Genomic DNA, 23,072 nt, shown 5'->3' with positions numbered 1-23,072 from the left:
AATATGCAAGGTTCCTGATACAGTCACCGTAACTATCACCGTGGTCTGTGCGCATGCGCAAGAAACGCCCACTGAATTTCCTACTTTCATTTTTGAAAAATCTTCTATTTGGAGATAGATTTGTACGCATCTATTTACATTTTATCTGCGAAAGAAAATACACTTGCTCAGTTGCTGAAGTGGCTCTCTTTCTCGTCCTTAAGAGCACACATAACTTCTAAAACGTAAAAAAACATGTGAATGGTATGAAAAATAATGCATTGTAACAATGAAAACAAACATCATCTTTAAATGCAAAATAACATTTTAAAGGAAAGGAGGCTTCACCCCCCCCCCCTTTTTTTCCTTTTCCAACTACAAAATGTGATCTGGTTCAAAAGAGCCGGACAATTAATACTTTTTATGTGTATGTGTCAGGTCAGTGTTCATAGGAGGTGGCCGAAATGATTTCTTGGGGAGTCCAGAAAGTCTAAAAAGTTTGTTATGGATCGTGCATGTATGAGGGGGATAGGACCTTTATCGGGACACCAGGATTGGGTGTTTTTAGCTTCAGGATTTTGGGATTAACTATTTAGGTATCCAGGAATTCTATTTTTGAATTTCTGGATGTAGGGATTTAAATTTATTTAAATAAGGGATCTCGGGATTTCATGTTTTTAAGCCCAGGATTTTGGGATCATGACCCCTCCTACCCCCGGTCATGAACATGTATGAGGGTGATAATTGTAATCCCCTGGGAATCTTGGTACCCCTGTCTTCACTAATAACCGTTAAAAAAAATTGCCAAATGACAATAGACAATGGACAATATTTTTATTATGACATTTATAACAGTAATTTTTTATCCTTGACGATAAAAAAGTACACATTCCTTTAGGCCGTATTAAAATCAATTGTTTTTGACACAGTCAGGAGTGGATAAATATAGTATTGCACAAGATTTGGAGGTGAAATATATTTCTCTGTCTTTTAATGTCGTCACAATGGGAATTTCAGATGAAAGCATGAAAATTTTACGTCATAATCAAATATTGACCAATGAACAACTACAATGTAAGATCAAACTAACCACACCTAGATTAAATGAAAATAATCAACAGGTCGGGAATGCGATATGTCGAGTTAAAAAATATTTATAATAAAAACAATATTTATGATAAAAAAATATTTATTTTTTATCACCAAGGTAAACATACATGATATATATTACCATTGTATATACCTATCACCATTGCAAACATCTATCACCACTGTATATATCTATCATCCTACTGTTTTTGTGTCTCTCACCAATCTATATATCTATCACCTCACTTTATTTATCACTACTTTATATATCACCAATATATTAAAATCTCCACACTAAATATATCTATCACCACACTATATATTTATCACCACTCTATAAATCTATCAATCCATTGTATATATTTATCACCATTCTGCATTAATCACCACTTTATACAACACTGTATATATCTATCACCACCCTATCTATTTATCACCATTCTGTATCAATCGCCACTTTGTACAACACTCCCGTATATATCTATCACCACACTATATGTTTATCACCACTCTATAAATCTATTAACACACTGTATATATCTAAGACCACTGTATATATTTATCACCATTCTGTATTTATCACCACTTTGTACAATACTGTATATATATCTAACACCAAAGGTGTTTAATTCAGATCTTTCTATATATATTTTCCATTATTTATCACAATATATATCTATCACAATCTACAATATCTGTCACTTTATCACTTTATCTCTCTATCACCATACTTTATATATATACCACTTCAGATATAGATATCCACTAACTATATATCTATGTCTTTACTATACATCTATCACCTCACTTAATCTATCACTACACTTTTGTATCATCAACATATTTATCCATCACCACTTTATATTAATATCACCACACTGAATATATATACATGTATTACCACTTTTTAAATCTATTACTGCTTTATAATTCAATCAACACACTGTATATAACTAAAAGCATTATATATAACTATCACTGTTCTGTATAAATACCAATTTGTACAATACTGTATATATTATCACCAAAAGATGTTTATATTTGTATCTTTCTGAATACCTTTTACACCATTCTATAGTCATTAACTGCCTCCCTTTATATGTCTATGGCCTCACTGTTTATATTTATCGTCTCACTAGATTTCTTTTAGGTAGCTTCACATTTCTATCCCCTAACTTCATATATCCATCACCTAACATTATACACCAATCAGTGAATCACCTCACATTTTTCTCTTTCACCACACTATATATATATACATCACCACTCTTTATAAAGCTGTCACCACACTTTATATCTACCATCTCACCTTATTTATCTATCGCATCACTGTTTTACCTGTCATCTCTCTTTATATTTATATTAACATATTGAATATATCTATCACCTCTCTTTATATATATATATATATTGCCACACTAATAATCAATTACTTCTCTATACTTCTATCAATACATTTTTTATATTTATCACCATTCTGTATAAAATCATGACTTTATACAATGTTATACATATTTACCATAAAAGATGTTTATATTTTTATTTATTACCACTCTATGTATATATCTATGACCTCACTGTATATATAGACTATCAACTCTCTAATTATATATCACCATATTAATAAATATAAATCACCTCAATAGAAATCTATATCACCACACTTTATGTATCTATCACCACATGTTATATCTATCACCACACTATATACATCTATCACCACATTATCACCACACTATATACATCTATCACAACACTATATACATCTATCACCACACTTTATATAATATCTATCACCTAACTTTATGCATCTTTCACTTAACTGATCATATATCACCACACTTTATGTATCTATCACTACACTATACATCTATCATCTAACTGATCATGTGTCACCACACTTTATGTATCTATCACTACACTATACATCTATCATCTAACTGATCATGTGTCACCACACTTTATGTATCTATAACCACACTTTATACATCTATCACCCTACTAATCATATGTTACAACACTTTACATATCTATCACCACACTTTATATATCTATCACCTCACTATATACATCTATCACCTAACTGATCATATGTCACCACACTTTATGTATCTATCACCACACTTTAAATATCTATCACCCAACTCATCATATGTCACAAAACTTTATGTATCTATCACCACACTTTATGTATCTATCACCATACTATATACATCTATTACCTAACTGATCATATGTCACAACACATTATGTTTCTATCACCACACTTTATGTATCTATCACCACACTTTATGTATCCATCAACACACTTTATGTATCTAACACCTATCTGATCATATGTCACAACACTTGATATATCTATCATCACACTTTATATTTCTATCACCACACTTTTTATATCTTTCACCTCACTATATACATTTATCACCTAACTGGTCTTATGTCACCACACCTCATATATCTACCACCTCGCCTTATTTATCAATCACATCACACTTTTACCTATCATCTCTTTTTGTATTTATATCAACATATTGAATATATCTATCACCTCTCTTTATATATATATATATACAACCTGCTAAACATCAACCCAACAATGTTAGATCTGTAAATTTGCTTTCGCAAATTTTTTGTTCTTCCCTTGCCGGGATTCGAACCCATGCTACTGAGATATCGTGACACCAAATGGCCTGTACTGCAGCCGTCCCGCTAGACCACACAACCACCTGGGCTTCACAAAAATGAAGCTTTCGGTGGCCGTGTGTTACCTTTCCACGTCTAGCGGCGTAGTACAGTACATGAATATATATATATATATCGCCACACTAATAATCTATTACTTCTTTATACTTCTATCAATACATTTTTTTATATTTATCACCATTCTGTATAAAATCACGACTTTATACAATGTTATACATATTTACCATAGAAGATGTTTTTATTTTTATTTATTACAACTGTATGTTTATATCTATGACCTCACTGTATATATAGACTATCAACTCTCTAAATACATATCACCATATTGATAAATTTTAAATCACCTCAATATATAGAAATCTATATCACCTTACTATATATCATCTCTGTACTAAATTTATCTATCACCACACTATTTATCTATCATTACACTTTTTATTCTATCACCAAACTGAATACATCTACATTGTTCAAATCTATCACCACATGTTACGTTTCTATCACCACACTTTCTTTATCCATCACCACACTCCCAATAGCCATCATTACTATAAGTATTTCTATCACCACATACTGTATATCTATTTTTACTATATAGATTTATTACATATTTTTTTTTATATATTAAAGATTCATATATCCATATGTTAAAAAGTAAAAAAAACAGCTTTAATATATGTTAACAAGTAAGAATGGGCTTTATATAACAGTTTGTTGATATGGTAGAATGTCTTTTGATTTACTGAATTTGTAATGTTATTTTTTATATGAATTTTTCCAGATTGCTCTTCTACAGTGGACCTTGATAAATTCTGATGGAAAGGAAGTAATACAAAGGTACAAATCAAGAAGAAAACTGCTTCTCATTTTGATTATTCATTTTAATCATGCACAACTTGCCAGAATATTCATCATATTTGGAAGAAGAAGAAGCTATGTCATGAGAAAACTGCTTCAAATACAGTTGGTGTATCTAGAGGAAAGAAATGGATTGATTCAGGTTTTTTTTATTAGCTACCAACTATCCTGATTATATTGGATATCCCCACACTATATATATCAACAACCACACTGTATATATATAACAACACTAATAGTACATATAACTATACTTAACATGTATATCATTCAACACACAATTGATACTTATCACCCCTCTGTATATATCCATCACCACTTTGTTAATATGTCTACCACTACACTGGTTAAACCAATCACCACACTGTTTATATTTGTCACCACACAGTATATATGTATACCTCCACTTTGCTTATATATCATAAGTTATATATAATCGCTATTCTGTATATTCTTCACCGCACTATATTCAAAAATTACAATATATATATATATATATATATATATATATATAACTCGTGTAAACATCAACCCCACAATGTTATATCTGTAAATTTGCTATATATATGTCCTCACTTATCACCACTCTATATCTATGTATCACCACTTTATCATATTTATATTTATAAATTACCAGACTATATATCTTTCACCACCTCATCTTGTTATATATAATTAAACCCTTAAAAGTAAACAAAACAGTAATGAAGTAATTATTTATAAATATTTTGGTTAACCTTCATCAGTATGATCATGATGTAAAATGAATCACATCAATCTTCTTTGATTAGATTATAACAATTTTGAAATTTATACAATAAAACAGTTAATACCGTATAACTAAGTTGTAAAACTTGTACAATACTAAAATTTAACTTAGGTTATATAGCTTCTTAATATTTTAAATTTTAAAACGGTAGAGAAATTCCAACAAATTCTGCTTTTCCATTGATATATGTTTGTATAAGCTTGTAAACCTATAATGACTTCATGTAGGAATTATTATTTATATTTTGATTTTTCTTACAGAGATACAAAACACGATTTTAAAGGACAAAGATGTAATGGGTGAAAATGGAAGAAAAGAAAAAGGTATATTTAATTTCAAATAAAATAACAAGTATAATTTAATGATTTATAACAAAGAAGCACTCAGCAATTCTGTTTATAGTGATGGTGAAGGGTTTGTTAGAAAATAATTATTAGGAAAACTGCTACAGCATATCACACAATATTTATATCAATGACTTTTCTACATTCTTGTAATCATGCACATGTATTATGTAAATAAAAATAGGAATATGGTATAATAAATGTTGGTCAAACATCCTTATTGAATACATGTATATATCCTTTAGTAACAAATTTATATAGTGATTATTTTAACACATGAAATTTCATTTTTATCATACCACACACTGCAAATCTATTGCTACAGTCTCTATATCTAACACCATACTCTTAATATCTATCGCTTCAGTCTGTTACTTTATTCGGCCTTTTAAACTTTTTTGGATTCGAGTGTCACTGATGAGTCTTTTGTAGATGAAACATGTGTCTGGCATATATACAAAATTTAGTCCTGGTATCTATGATGAATGTATTTGTATATTACCACATTATAAACACCTATCACCTTACTATCAGCTCATGGTATATATCAATAACCACACTCTATAATTATCATCATACTGTCTTTATCTACCCCTACAGTCTCTATGTGTATCACTACATTATATATACCTATCACCTCACATATCAACCACCACTCCCTATATCTATACCTATACTCTCTATAGCTATCCCAACAGTCTCTTTGTATATCACCACATAATATACACCTATCACCTAAGTTTAAATACCTATCACCTCAATTAATGTATCAATCATCACACTCTCTATATATATACTTATCTATACCTATACTCTCTATATCTATCCCAAAAGTCTCTATGTATATCTCCTTATTGCCTCACCTATCAACTTACTTAAGATACCTTTAACCTCACATTATATATCAATCACCACACTCTATAATAATCATCATACTCTCTATATATATCCCCACAGTATCTATATATACCACCACATTATATACACCTATTATTTACTTTAAATACCCATCATCTTGCCTTATGTATCAATCACCTCACACAATATATTTATAATCTCACTGTTTATATGTAAACCTCTATTGATATATCTTTGACGTGACTATATATGTAGCTCAACAAATAATACATCTAACACATTTCTTTATATATCTGTAACCTTACTTGATACATTTATAACCTTACTTGATACATTTATCACCTTGCTTGATACATTTATCACCTCACTTTATATATTTAGCACTTCACTATAGCTATATATATTAATGTCCTAACTCTCTCTCTCTATATATATATATGTATATATATCTCACCTCATTTTATATATCTATCCAATAACTTTATGTATTTATCACCTAACTTTATGCATTTATCACTTTATACATCTGTCACCACACTGTATATCTGTCAACACACTTTGTATTTCTATCAAAACACTTTATATATCTATCACCACACTTTACAGATCTATCACCACACCTTATATATCTATCATCACACTTTATATATCTATCACCTCACTATAGCTATATACATCTATCATCTAACTGATCATATGTCACCACAATTTATGTATCTATCACTTCATGTTATGTATCTATCACCACACTATATACATCTATCATCACCTTTTATAAATCTATCACCACACTTTATATATCTATCACCTATCTTTATATATCTATCACCTAACTTTATACATCTTTCATTTAACTGATCATATATCACCACACTTTATGTATCTATCACCTCACTATACATCTATCACCTAACTGATCATGTGTCACCACACTTTATGTATCTATAACCACACTTTATACATCTATCACCCAAATAATCATAATTCACAACACTTTATGTACCTATCACCACACTTTGTATATCTATCACCTCACTATATACTTCTATCACCTTACTAATCATATGTCACTACACTTTATGTATCTATTACCACACTTCAAATATCTATCACCACACTTATCTCTCACCTAACTCATCATATGTCACCAAACTTTATGTATCTATTACCTCACTTTATATATCTATCACCTATCTGATCATATGTCACCACACTTTATGTATCTATTACCACACTTTATATATCTATCACCTATCTGATCATATGTCACAACACTTTATGTGTCTATCACCACACTTTATATATCTATCACCACACTTGATATATCTATCACCTCAATATATACATTTATCATCTAACTGATCATATGTCACCACACTTTATGTATCTATCACCACACTTTATATATCTATCACCTAACTATATACATCTATTACCCTACTATTCATATGTCACAACACTTTATGTATCCATCACCTCACTTTATATATCTATCACCTATCTGATCATATGTCACCACACTTTATGTATCTATTACCACACTTTATATATCTATCACCTATCTGATCATATGTCACAACACTTTATGTATCTATCACCACACTTTATATATCTATCACCACACTTTATATATCTATCACCACACTTTATATATCTATCACCTCAATATATACATTTATTATCTAACTGATCATATGTTACCACACTTTATGTATCTATCACCACACTTTATGTATCTATCACCACAATTTATATATCTATCACCACACTTTTATATTTCTATCACCTTACTTTATACATCTTTCACAAAACTGATCATATATCACCACACTTTATGTATCTTTAACCACACTTTATACATCTATTACCCTACTATTCATATGTCACAACACTTTATGTATCTATCACCACACTTTGTATATCTGTCACCTCACTATATACTTCTATCACCTAACTAATCATATGTTACCACACTTTATGTATCTATTACCACACTTTATACATCTATTACCTAACTAATCATATGTTACCACACTTTATGTATCTATCACCTAACTCATCATATGTCACAACACTTTATGTATCTATTACCACACTTTGTATATCTATCACCCCACTTTATACTTCTATCTCCTAACTGATCATATGTCACCACACTTTATGTATCTATTACCACACTTTATACATCTATTACCTAACTAATCATATGTCACCACACTTTATGTTTCTAACACCTCACTTTATATATCTATCACCACACTTTATACATCTTAACCCTACTATTCATATGTCACAACACTTTTTGTATCTACTCCCTTACTTTATATATCTATCACCACACTTTATATATCTATCACCACACTTTATACATCTATCACCTTACTATATACATCTATTACCCTACTATTCATATGTCACAACATTTTATGTATCCATCACCTCACTTTATATATCTATCACCTCACTATATACATCTATGACCTAACTAATCATATGTCACCACACTTTATGTATCTATTACCACACTTTATATATCTATCACCTATCTGAACATATGATACAACACTTAATATATCTATCACTACACTATACTTTTATCAACTTACTAATCATATGTCACCACACTTTACATATCTATCACCACACTTTATATATCTATCACCACACTTTATACATCTATCACCTCACTATATACATCTATTACCCTACTATTCATATGTCACAACACTTTATGTATTTATCACCAGACTTTATATATCTATCAGCACACTTTATGTATCTATCACCTTACTATATACATCTATCACCTTACTAATCATATGTCACCACACTTTATATATCTATCACCTCACTATATACATCTATTACCTAACTAATCATATGTCACAAAACTTTATGCATCTATCACCACACTTTATATATCTATCACCACACTGTATGTATCTATCACCACACTTTATATATCTATCACCTCACTATAAACATCTATCACCTCAATATATACATTTATCATCTAACTGATCATATGTTACCACACTTAATGTATCTATCACCACACTTTATATATCTATCAACTCATTACATACATCTATTACCTAACTAATCATATGTCACAAAACTTTATTTATCTATCACCACACTTTATATATCTATCAGCACACTTTATGTATCTATCACCTTACTATACACATCTATCACCTTACTATACACATCTATCACCTTACTAATCATATGTCACCACACTTTATATATCTATCACCTCACTATATACATCTATTACCTAACTAATCATATGTCACAAAACTTTATGCATCTATCACCACACTTTATATATCTATCACCACACTTTATGTATTTTTCACCACACTTTATATATCTATCACCTCACTATAAACATCTATCACCTAACTAATCATATGTCACTACACTTTATATATCTATCACCACACTTTATGTATCTATCACCACACTTTATATATCTATCACCTCACTATAAACATCTATCACCTAACTAATCATATGTCACTACACTTTATATATCTATCAGCACACTTTATATATCTATCACCACACTTTATGTATCTATCACCACACTTTATATATCTATCAACTCATTATATACATCTATTACCTTACTAATCATATGTCACAAAACTTTATGTATCTATCACCACACTTTATATATCTATCAGCACACTTTATGTATCTATCACCACACTTTATATATCTATCACCTCACTTTATATATCTATCCCCTCACTATATATATCTATCACCTCACTATAAACATCTATCACCTAACTAATCATATGTCACTACACTTTATATATCTATCACCACACTTTATATATCTATCAGCACACTTTATGTATCTATCACCTCACTTTATATATCTATCCCCTCACTATATACATCTATCACCTAACTAATCATGTGCACCACACTTTATGTATCTATATCACACTTTATATATTTATCACTTATCTGATCATATGGCACAACACTATATACATCTATCACCACACTTTATATATCTATCACCACACTTTATATATCTATCACAACACTATATACATCTATCACAACACTTTATATATCTATCACCAGACTTTATATATCTATCACCAGACTTTATACATCTATCACTAGACTTTATATATCTATCACCAGACTTTATATATCTATCACCAGACTTTATATATCTATCACCACACTTTATATATCTATCACCACACTTTATATATCTATCACCACACTTTATATATCTATCACCACACTTTATATATCTATCACCACACTTTATATATTTATCACTTATCTGATCATATGGCACAACACTATATACATCTATCACCACACTTTATATATCTATCACCACACTTTATATATCTATCACCACACTTTATATATCTATCACCACACTTTATATATCTATCACCACACTTTATATATCTATCACCACACTTTATATATCTATCACCAGACTTTATACATCTATCACCAGACTTTATATATCTATCACCACACTTTATACATCTTTCATTTAACTGATCATATATCACCACACTTTATACATCTTTCATTTAACTGATCATGTGTCACCACACTTTATGTATCTATAACCACACTTTATATATCTATCACCACACTTTATACATCTTTCATTTTACTAATCATATATCACTACACTTTATATATCTATCACCACACTTTATACATCTTTCACCTAACTGATCATGTGTCACCACACTTTATGTATCTATAACTACACTTTATACTTCTATCACCCTACTAATAATATGTCACCACACTTTATACATCTATCAGCACACTTTATATATCTGTCACCTCACTATATACATCTATCACCTAACTCATCATATTTTACAACACTTTATATATCTATAACCACACTTTATATATCTATTACCACACTTTATACATCTATCAGCACACTTTATATATCTATCACCTCACTATATTCATCTATCACCTAACTCATCATATGTTACAACACTTTATATATCTAACACCACACTTTATATATCTATCACCTCACTTTATACTTCTATCACCTAACTAATCATATGTTACCACACTTTATATATCTATTACCACACTTTATACTTCTGTCACCTAATTTATCATATGTCACCACACTTTGTGTATCTATTACCACACTTTATACATCTATTACCACACTTTATATATCTATCACCACACTTTATATATCTATCAACTCATTATATACATCTATTACCTAACTGGTCATATGTCACCACACTTTATGTTTCTATCACCACACTTTATGTATCTATCACCACACTTTATATATCTAACACGTATCTGATCATATGTCACAACACTATGTATATCATAACAGTTTCCATGTATATCTCCGCATTATACAGAAGCTACCCCCTTACTTTATATATCTATCATCACACTTTATATATCTATCAATACACTTTATATATCTTTCACCTCACTATACATCTATCACCTATCTGGTCATATGTCACCACACCTCATATATCTTTCACCTCACTATATGCATCTATCACCTAACTGATGATAGGTCACCACACTTAATATATCTGTCACCACACCGAACATCTGGTACCATGCTTTGTTTATCTCTTCAATTTATGCATTGATCACCTTACTTTATGTATATTTTACTTCGCTATACATATGTATCACCTCACTTTTTAAATCTAAGACACAACTATAATTTAAAACTAACCTTTATATATATATATTACCTCACTTTATATATCAATGTCCTCATTTTATTGATGTATCACCTCATTGCTAATATATTATTGGCCTGACTGTCAATATTTTTTGTCTTTCTCACTTTATATATGTAGTCCCTCCTCATATGAATCTGTCACCTCTCTGAAAATATCTTGATGACATCATTGTTAATGTTCTTTCCACCAGACACTTATCTATAACCAAACTATTTATATCTATTACCTCACTATTTATCTATCACCAAACTATTTATTTCTCTAATCTTACTATATATCTATTACCTCACTTCTTACATTTATCATCTCCCTTTATATATTTATCACTTCACTATAAGCTATGACCTCACTATATATATGTACATACATATCAATCACATCACTTTATTCATCTATCACCTCACTTTAAACATGTATCACCTCACTTTAAACATGTATTGCTGCACTTTATGTATCTATCACCTCACTCTATATATCTATCACCTCAATTTTTATATCTATCTCCTTAAGATAGACCTCATTTTATATATCTATCACCTTATTTAATATATCTATCACCACACTGTACATATATTACTACATTTTATATCTCTATCACCTAACTTTATACATATATCACCACACTGTGTATCTGTCACCACAATTTTTATATCTCTCACCTTAATTTATATATCTATCTCCTCATTTTATATATGTATGACCTCCCTGAAAATATCTTATTGACCTCACTGTTGATTTTTTTTCATCACATTTTATATATATTTTTTTATATATGTATCCCCTGCACATATGTATCTATTAACTCACTACACTGTTTAAATCAATCACAACACCATTGATATATGTCACCACACAGTATGTATATATATATCATCCTTTTGTTTATATATCATCACACTGTATATATCATACTACTGTTCTGTGTATCCTTCACCTTATGTATATACACATAACCCAACTATAACTAAGTCCACACTTATCACCAATCTATATCTATTTATCACCATCTTATCATATTTATAGTAACACAACGATTACATCTATCATCATTCTTTTTCTGTTTTTCACTAGACGATATGCTATTGTTGTATCTTCTATAAGTGAGAGAAATGAACTGGTCATTGTATAATTTACAGTGGAAGATTATATGCAGATATGCAATGTCCACTGAGATATGTTTGTATAAGATTGTATACTTATCATGTAGCAATTATAAAATTGATTATTTATATTTGTGTTCTTCTGACAGAAATACCAAACAAGATTTTCCAGGGATTTACAGGTCATTGGTGAAAATTGAAGAAAAGATAAATGCAATAACAAAAATAGTTAAATGATTTACAACCAAGCAGCACTCAGCAATAGTGATGATGGTAAAGTATTTTTTTTTTTATAAAAAATGATACTCAATAACAGATAAATAGTGTGGTGGTTGATAATTTACTCCATTGCTGCAGTCGCTGTATTCATCACCACACTCTCCATATCTATCTCAACAGTCTCAATAGCTATCCCCATACTATGATTATCTATCACTACAATCTTCATAACTATGCCAACAGTCATTATGTATATCATAACAGTTTCCATGTATATCTCCGCATTATACTTTATTTACTTTATTTATCAATCACCTCACTTTATATATCAATCATTACACTCTCTATATCTATCCTCATACTCTCTATATACACCCCAAATGTCTTTCTGTATATCTCCACTTAATAAACACCTATCACCTTACTTTATTTATCAATCACCTCATTTTATAAATCAATCACCTCACTTTATAAATCAATCACCACACACACTCTCTATATCTGCCCCAAAAGTCTGTATATTTCCACAAAATAAACACCTATCACCTTACTTTATTTATCAATCACCTCACTTTATATATCAATCACCACACTCTGTAATCTATCCCCATAATCTCTATATCTACCCCTTAAGTCTGTCTGTATATCTCCACATATTAACCACCTATCACCTCACCTTATTTATCAATCACCTCACTTTATATATCAATCACCACACTCTTTATAATTATCCCCATACTCTCTATATCCACCCCGAATGTCTTTTTGTATATCTCCACTTAATCAAAACCTATCACCTTACTTTATTTATCAATCACCTCATTTTATAAATCAATCACCACACACACACTCTCTATATCTGCCCTAAAAGTCTCTTTGTATATTTTCTCAAAATAAACACCTATCACCTTACTTAATTTATCAATCACCTCACTTTCTATCTCAATCACCACACTCTCTATACTCTAGATATCTTGTCCCCACAGTCTCTATGTGTATGACCACTTTACAAACACCTATCACCTTACCTTATTTATCCATCACCTCACTTTATATATCAATCACCACACAATATCTATATCTATCCTTATACTCTCCATTTCTATCCAAACATTTCTTATGTTTATGACCACATTATAAAGACCTATCCCCTTACTTTACATACTTTCACCTACCATAAATTATCAATGACCACACACTCTCTATATCTACCACAAAAGTCTCTTTGTATATCTCCACATATTAAACACCTATCACCTTACTTTATTCAATCACCATACTTTATATATCAATCACCACACCCTCTCTATATATATCCCCATACTCTCGATATATACCTCAAACTTCTCTATGTATATCTGCACATAATAAACACATATCACCTTACTTTATTTATCAATCACCTCACTTTATATATCAATCACCACACACTCTCTATATCTATCCCCATACTCTCAACATCTCTCCCCACAGTCTCCATGTTTATGACCACATCATAAACACATATCACCATACTTTTTTTTATCAATCACCTCACTTTATATATCAATCACCACACACATTCTATATCTATGCCCATGCTATCCATATCTATCAACACAGTACCTTTATTTATGTCCACATTATAAACACATATCACCTTACTGTACATACTTTCACCTCACATGAATTATCAATGACCACACACTCTCTATATCTATCCCAATTAACCCTATATCTACCCCAAAATTCTCTATGTACATCTCCACACAATATACCCTATCACCTTACTAAAATTACCAATCACCTCACCTTGTAAATCAATCACCTCATTTTATATGTTTCACCTCACTCAAAATATCTATCACCTTACTCTTTAGATGTTCACCTCAATTTATATATTATGTCTATCACACCACTGGGTATATCTCTCAAAGCCCTATTTATACCAATTTGAAAGTGGATTAGCATGAAACAATCCTGGTTGAAATGAAATAATTTAAAAGAAATGTTTTTAAAGAATAACTGCTTCAACATATTATGCAATATTATATGTAAATATCATGTTAAGTGTCTTTTCAATAAAAGCAGCAAATATGGTATACTAACTGTCTGTCAATGATTCTAACATTCATGATGAGTAAACCTAATAAATATATTGTTTCGGTGTTATTGTACATTGTCGACATAATACATCTGCTGGCACACACATATGTATATACCACCACATATTATGTATCTACTGCCACACATAATATATAATTATGACCACATATAATATATCTACTGCCACACATAATCAATAACCACACTGTATAAATCTGTCCTCACAGTCTGTATATCTATCACCACACTATGTTTGTCTATCACCACACTATTGTCTCTCACCACTCTATGTTTATCTATCACCACACTATGTTTGTCTATCACAACACTTTTTCTTTTAATCATCACAGTTGTAAATCAAAGGAAAGTAATTATCCAAGAAAAAAATGATTTGAACTTTTCATTTAAATGATTGGTCTCACACGTGAATTGAATTTCTGCATTATAAGTTTTACATTTTGATACTATCTTGGGATTCTGCCATTGCAATGGTGAAACATCCTATTTGTCCTTAGATATAAAGTAAATAACAACTGTTTGAAGCTTTTAAATTTTGTATTGTTTTGGAATAATCATTTGGTCAACTGAACCATATTGTTATTTTTTTTAGGTTAAACAAGATTTAGTGCCTACCACACAGTTAAGAAAGCATGAGAGACAAGAATGTCTACAGAACAGAGGAGACTATTTTTACTGCACTTAGATTTGTGTTTTAGTTATATTCAATTAGTATTAAAGAGCTACGTACAATAAATCATGTTATATTATGTTCTTAGATACTTTATGTCATTTTTCCTTCTCATGCTTGGGGTTCTTTGCCAACATGGGATACTCCTAGTAAAGTAAAAAATGCATATCTTTTTTTAACCTTTTTTCTAACATGTGTATCTGTAACAACTAGAAATTTCAGAAGCAGTTTTAATGTGCCTTTATACTTGATTACCTTTAAACTGAATGTAGCTCCTATTTAAGTTAGTGTTTAGAATTCATTTTATAGGGGAGTCATAATCAGTGCCAAAAAATTATTATTGATGGAGTTATTCCCCTTGGATATATAAATCATATGAAAAATTGCATGGAAAGCTTTTTCAAATTTACATCATTCATAGGATTGCTACAAAATTCATATTGAAGGTTTATCTTAGCAATAATTGGGGTTAGTTTGAAATTCATTTCAATTAATCCACTATTTCTCCATGAGTAATGTCCCTTGGAAATGCAAATTATATAGGAAATTGCCTTACACATGTTTTATATCAAATGCACTTTTGGCAATTACAGAATAATTTTACACCAGACTAAACTGGATTGATTTTAACCTACTCACTTTCTGAATGTGTTGACCCCAAGTTTTCTACACTAATGATATGGCTGGTTTTCTCCTTTGAACTAAATTATACAATATGGTATGTGTTTTGCCATTTTGAAAGTCTCCATTGGATAGTTATCTTCTTGATAATCATACCACATTTCAAGTGTATAATTTTTAAGCATGTGTGAAACAATGTTAAGTTGAAAGATTACTTCTAGATTTTCTTCATGTATTAGAATAACACATGATATGGGTATTCTTCCATGACACAAAATAAGAACATGCACAGCAAAAAGAATATGCTTCATTTGTATGAAGTAAAATAACAAAATTACAGAGCTCCTAGGAAAAGCAGAAACTGAAAGTTCCTGATCAAATGGCAAAATCAAATGATAAAATACATCAAATGAATAAACAGCAACTGTTATATTCCTGACTTTGTACCTGCATTATTAAATGCAAAAAATGGTGGATTTAACCTGGCTTTATAGCGCTTGTATGACTGTCACATCAAATTCCATTTATGTATAACGATGTTTGAAAAAAAACACAGACATATTTGGTATACCACCTGTCTTTTTACTGAAAGGGTACAGACATTTTCTGATGTAGAAACTGGTGGCTTTAACCTGGTTTTATAGCTAGCTTAACCTCTCAGGTGTATGAAATTCCATTATATTGACAACAATGTGTAAACAAACTTACATAAAAGGTGGGTCGTTAATCCACTTAAAACTATATGTATTGCATGTGTTCTTAATGAATTGTCTAATTGTTAGGTAAGTTAGTGTGTTTTGTCTGTGGTTCTCCTTCACAGTCTGAATGTATTGTCTGTGGTTCTTAAAAGTAATCTGAATGTAAATAGTCTGTGGTTCTAAAAACAGTCTTTGTATTTCGGTGGTTGTAAGATACATCTACAGGTTTTTTTATTGTCTGTGATTCCCATATACAGTCTGTATATGTTTTGTTTATGGTTATGATATGGTAAGAGGTATAGGCAGTTGGTATTGTTCTGGAGTCTGGGAACCAGCTTGTATCAGCCGTGATTCTGAGTATTTTGTTTGTTTGGATGTACTGAAACTATTAAAGAGTTGACACAGTTGATTAGCTGAAACTTGTTTGTTACTCAAAAGACGTTATCTCATGATTTTGATAATAGTTGGCAATTTATTATAAGGTGAAATATCAAATCACGAAAGACATAAGCCGACAGAATTTATCTCTTCATATTAGCATTGAGAGAATCAAGTCTTAATTATTCAAAGCAAAAAATATCATGAAGGTACCGGTAGATATTTTTAAAGTTTTGAAGTGAATGGAATCTACACGGTCGTTACTATCTTTTGATAATACACTTTTGTTCACAACAACACACGAACAAATCTAAGAACAATGTGGAAAAATTAAAAAAAAAACTACAGTCATGCGTTTTAATTTTATTTGCCAAACATTAATATACAGTTTTCATGGAGAAAATATATAGCTAATATGATATCATCATGGGTCTTTATAAGTATATGTGCCATATTCATCATTTTCCTGACCGAAGAGGACATGCTATTAGTTGCTGATAACAACTGGCTATTTTAAAAAAAACATTTAACCTATGAAATAGAAATGAAGTACGCAAATCAAGAAGTCACAACCATCAGTCGATTTGAAGGGAACATACAGGAGATGCAGTTATTTAAAACCTCCAAGAAGTTGAGCTAAGAGAGGCGATCGATATAAAAGGGACTTACAAACTGAGAAGTCGAAAATAAAGTGACAACATCAGGGATAAAAAAGAAAAAAACCAAATCACAAACACAAACATCAGCATAAAAGCACATAAAGACTTAGCAACACAAACCACACAAAAAATCTTCACTAAACATATCTTTTTTCCGTGGGTGGTTTAGAATGATTGAAGAAATACTGATATTTGTTAATACTACATACAAGATACAAGATTTGAAGAAGTTTTCGATATATTTTTCTGTTGGTTTGCATTCAGTTATTCAGTAATAATAGAAATGGACGTAGCATTAACACATTTGTTTGACTAAAAACTACTTTAGCGTCTGTCCGATGTTCAGATTTATAACATATTTTACAATGGAATGAAGAAAATATTTTAATTTCTTAAATGTTTCGATGAATGATGATACTTTATAAACTATAACCCGTTGATCTTAAAGTTGATGTGAAAACACCAGTTAAAATATGATTTACACCTATAATGTTGGACTTTTCAATACCATGTTGAAAAAGTGTTAAGTGCTTTATGGACACTTGATTTAACTGTCGCATAATTGATTAAAAGTTACTCCTCAATTTGGACCAAGTTTGTCTGCTATTTAAAAAATAAGGAAAACAGTCTGAAACAGCGAATAAAATTGAAGCAACATCGGTTATTTTGAAGACAATGCCTTTGTTCATTTTTATCAATGCGACTGAGAGAACAGCCTTTCGTGAAATTGTATATTAACTACTAAAGATTTAACCTTATATTTATAAAATAATTGAGATATTTTATTAACAGTGAATACAGGTTCATTTAAGGATTGCTGTATATGTGTTCAAAGTCCTATAACGCATGTTTCGTGTAAAGTGCCCATTCAGTGTATAATATTTAATTGTTATATAGTTTATTGCTGTTGTGTGTTTTAAGAGACTTGCAATTATAAGTTGTCTTTTATCAAAAGATATGTCCTACTGCATGCATTTTAAATTGTTAATGTTTATAAATCATTTTTATATAAGAAAATGTGGTTTGAGTAAGATAACTAGAAAACATTACATCCAAGTTTAACCAGATTAAGTGCATACAGATTTTTTTTCAAGTAATGCCAAAACGAATTTACCTTAAAGATAACTACAATTATATTTTGACCTTGCGTGCCAGTTAAATTCTGGCTTTTCATGGGAATATTACTGTATCTCCAAGTGTAAAGTATACGCTATAACAAATCTGATAAAAAATGAGATGCTAAAAGATTATATGGTTAAGATCATGAGAAAGTTTAATTTATTGAAATATATGGTTTTAGAAAATTAGGTGTAAAATATCATATAATATGGTTAAGATTATAAGAAGGTATAAATCATTGTAATGAAGGATTTTTAGAGTTTGTAGATAAAAATTGGCAAGAATTTGTATAAACCGCAAAATCCTTTTCAGTATAAAAATCCTTAACAATGTGTATCTCTCAAATAAACCTATTGCAAAATACGTTCATGCTTCGGCAAAGAAACCCACATACAGTTCTGACCCAAAAATCTACTAGCATATAAATTGCACTACAACATTAAAGAGTAAACATTATGCCAAAAGATTATTACATTTCGGTTAGGAGTTTTGGAGCAGATGGTGATCATTACAGTGAGTAAAATAATGAGCAGATATGATGAAGCGCATGTCCCACAAAAGTAAATACAAAAACAACTTGAAGATAAAGACACAGATAAAGAACTAACGATTTACGTTTTGTGGCGGTGCAAACATAAACGATACGATAGTTTGTGCAGATTCACAAATTCTAACCATAATCTTACATTTTTTATTATATCAAATGTACACAAAGGATTGTAGGTGTTGTTTCTCGAATTCAAGCACATACTGCCTACTGTATAAATGTACATTGATAGATTTCAATTATACCTAAGTAGCTTATAGCTCCTGAAGTCGGTAAACTCCCAAATGTGTACCTTTACAATAAAGGTTGTGGTTATCCTTGTGAAATTGTTTAACATATAATCCCTTATTTTAATGATTTTGTATTATCATTGTGGCATATATCAAACTCATTCGTTCAGTGTATATATTCACGTTTGTGGTAATATGTCCTTTGATTAAGTTAACCCATTTTAATTCATATTTTATAGTGAGGTTTTATATGTTGTGATGTCACACTATCGTTCATTTAAGGGTTAAGCTTGGTACCTTGGTATCAAAACATTTAATTCCACTGCATTTGTTTTTTTCGCCTGTCCTAATGAGGTACTTGATGTTCAGTGGTTGTTGTTTGTTGACGTGGTTCATAAGTGTTTCACGTTTTTTTCATTTAAAAAAGATCGTTTGTGGTCCTGTTTAAATGGTTCACACTAATGATTTTGGGGCCCTATATAGCTTGCTGTTCGGTGTGAGCCAAAACTCTGTGTTGAAGACAGAACTTTGATTTATAAATGTTATAATTGGTTATTTTTACCACTTGTTAATTAGATGGAGAGTTGTCTCATATCACATCTTCTTATATCTATTTATGAAGGATTGTAGATGTTCCTTCTCAAATATCACCACTTACATCCTCCTTATTATAAACAAGAGTGCACACACTGATATATCTTGTCTTCGTTACTAATCATTGGTATTATGTTGATAGTCCTAAGTAAAAAGCTTTATTACAACTGTCACATAAACTTAACATTAATCAAGATAGCTAAACAAAGACCAATGAACCATGAAAATGAGGTCAAGGTCAGATGAACCATGCCAGGCAGACATGTACAGCTAACAATGCTTCCTTACAACAAATATAGTTGACCTATTACTTATAGTTTAAGAAAAATAGACCAAAACACAAAAACTGAACATTGTGCAATGAACCGTGATATTGAGGTCATGGTCAAATAAAACCTGCGGGACTGACATATAGATCATAATATATTTCCATACACCTAATAAAGTTGACCTTTGGCATATAATATTAGATAAAAAGACCAAAACTTAAAAACTTAACTTTGACCACTGAACCATGAAAATGAGGTCAAGGTCAGATGACTTCTGCCCGCTAGACCTGTACACCTTACAATCATTCCATACAACAAATATAGTAGACCTATTGCATAAAGTATGAGAAATTAGTTATCAAAACAGACCAAAACACAAAACTTAACTATAACCGCTGAACCATAAAAATGAGTTCAAGGTCAGATGACATCTGCCAGTTGGACATGTACACCTTACAGTCCTTCCATACACCAAACATACTAGCCCTATTGCTTATTATATCTAAGATATGGACTTGACCACCAAAACTTAACCTTGTTCACTGATCCATGAAATGAGGTCGAGGTCAAGTGAAAACTGCCTGACAGGCATGAGGACCTTGCAAGGTAAGCACATACCAAATACAGTTATCCTATTATTTATAATAAGAGAGAATTCAACATTACAAATTTTTTTAACTTTTTATTCAAGTGGTCACTGAACCATAAAAATGAGATCAAGGACATTGGACATGTGACTGACGGAAACTTCCTAACATGAGGCATCTATATACAAAGTATGAAGCATACAGGTCTATCACCTTCTAAAATATAAACTTTTAAGAAGTTAGCTAACACCGCCGCCGCATCACTATCCCTATGTCGAGCTTTCTGCAACAAAAGTTGCAGGCTAGACAAAAAAGAAGATATGGTATGATTGCCAATGAGACAACTCTCCACAAGAAACCAAATTGACACAAAAAATTAACAACTAAAGGTCACAGTACGGACTTCAACTATGAGCACAAACCACAGCTTTATAATTTTCCTGGAAATATTTCATATTTCTGTCATTTCTTATATGTCATGCAGTCGGTAAAATACAAAATGTGTATGAAGGATTGTAGATTTTCCCTCTTAAATATCAACACTTGCAGCCTACTGTATAAATGTTCTTGGATAAATTTCTTCCTTACAAATAAACCAATATATCCCTTACAGTTAGTAAAATATCAAATGTGTATGAAGCATTGTAGATGTCATCGTAGTTCGACATTTGCAGCTACTGAATAAATTTTCATGGAGAATATCATCCATAATAGTGTACCTTTATATATATATCTCCTGCAGTTTGAAAAATACCATAGAACTGTGTATGATCATTGTTGATGTTCCCGCTCAAATATCAATAATACACCCTACTATGTAAGTGTCTTTTGGATATTTCACCCTGACTAAAGTACCTATGTATGTCTTACAGTCGGTAATATATAAAATGTGCATAAAAGATTGTAGATGTTCCCTCCT

General features: G+C 30.6%; 1 long non-coding RNA gene across 1 annotated transcript; it reads left to right on the top strand.

Annotated features, from left to right (window-relative positions):
- The first annotated feature begins 8 nt into the window (after positions 1-8).
- LOC134699389 (uncharacterized) lies at positions 9-16,534 on the top strand. The gene is made up of 5 exons (XR_010103568.1): positions 9-243; positions 4,556-4,611; positions 5,662-5,724; positions 13,609-13,732; positions 16,374-16,534. It is a non-coding gene; the product is annotated as an uncharacterized LOC134699389 (long non-coding RNA).
- The last annotated feature ends 6,538 nt before the right edge of the window (positions 16,535-23,072 follow it).

This window comes from Mytilus trossulus, unplaced genomic scaffold, assembly GCF_036588685.1.
Source record: "Mytilus trossulus isolate FHL-02 unplaced genomic scaffold, PNRI_Mtr1.1.1.hap1 h1tg000050l__unscaffolded, whole genome shotgun sequence".
NCBI lineage: Eukaryota > Metazoa > Mollusca > Bivalvia > Mytilida > Mytilidae > Mytilus > Mytilus trossulus.
This window is presented reverse-complemented; position numbering and strand designations above follow the sequence as displayed.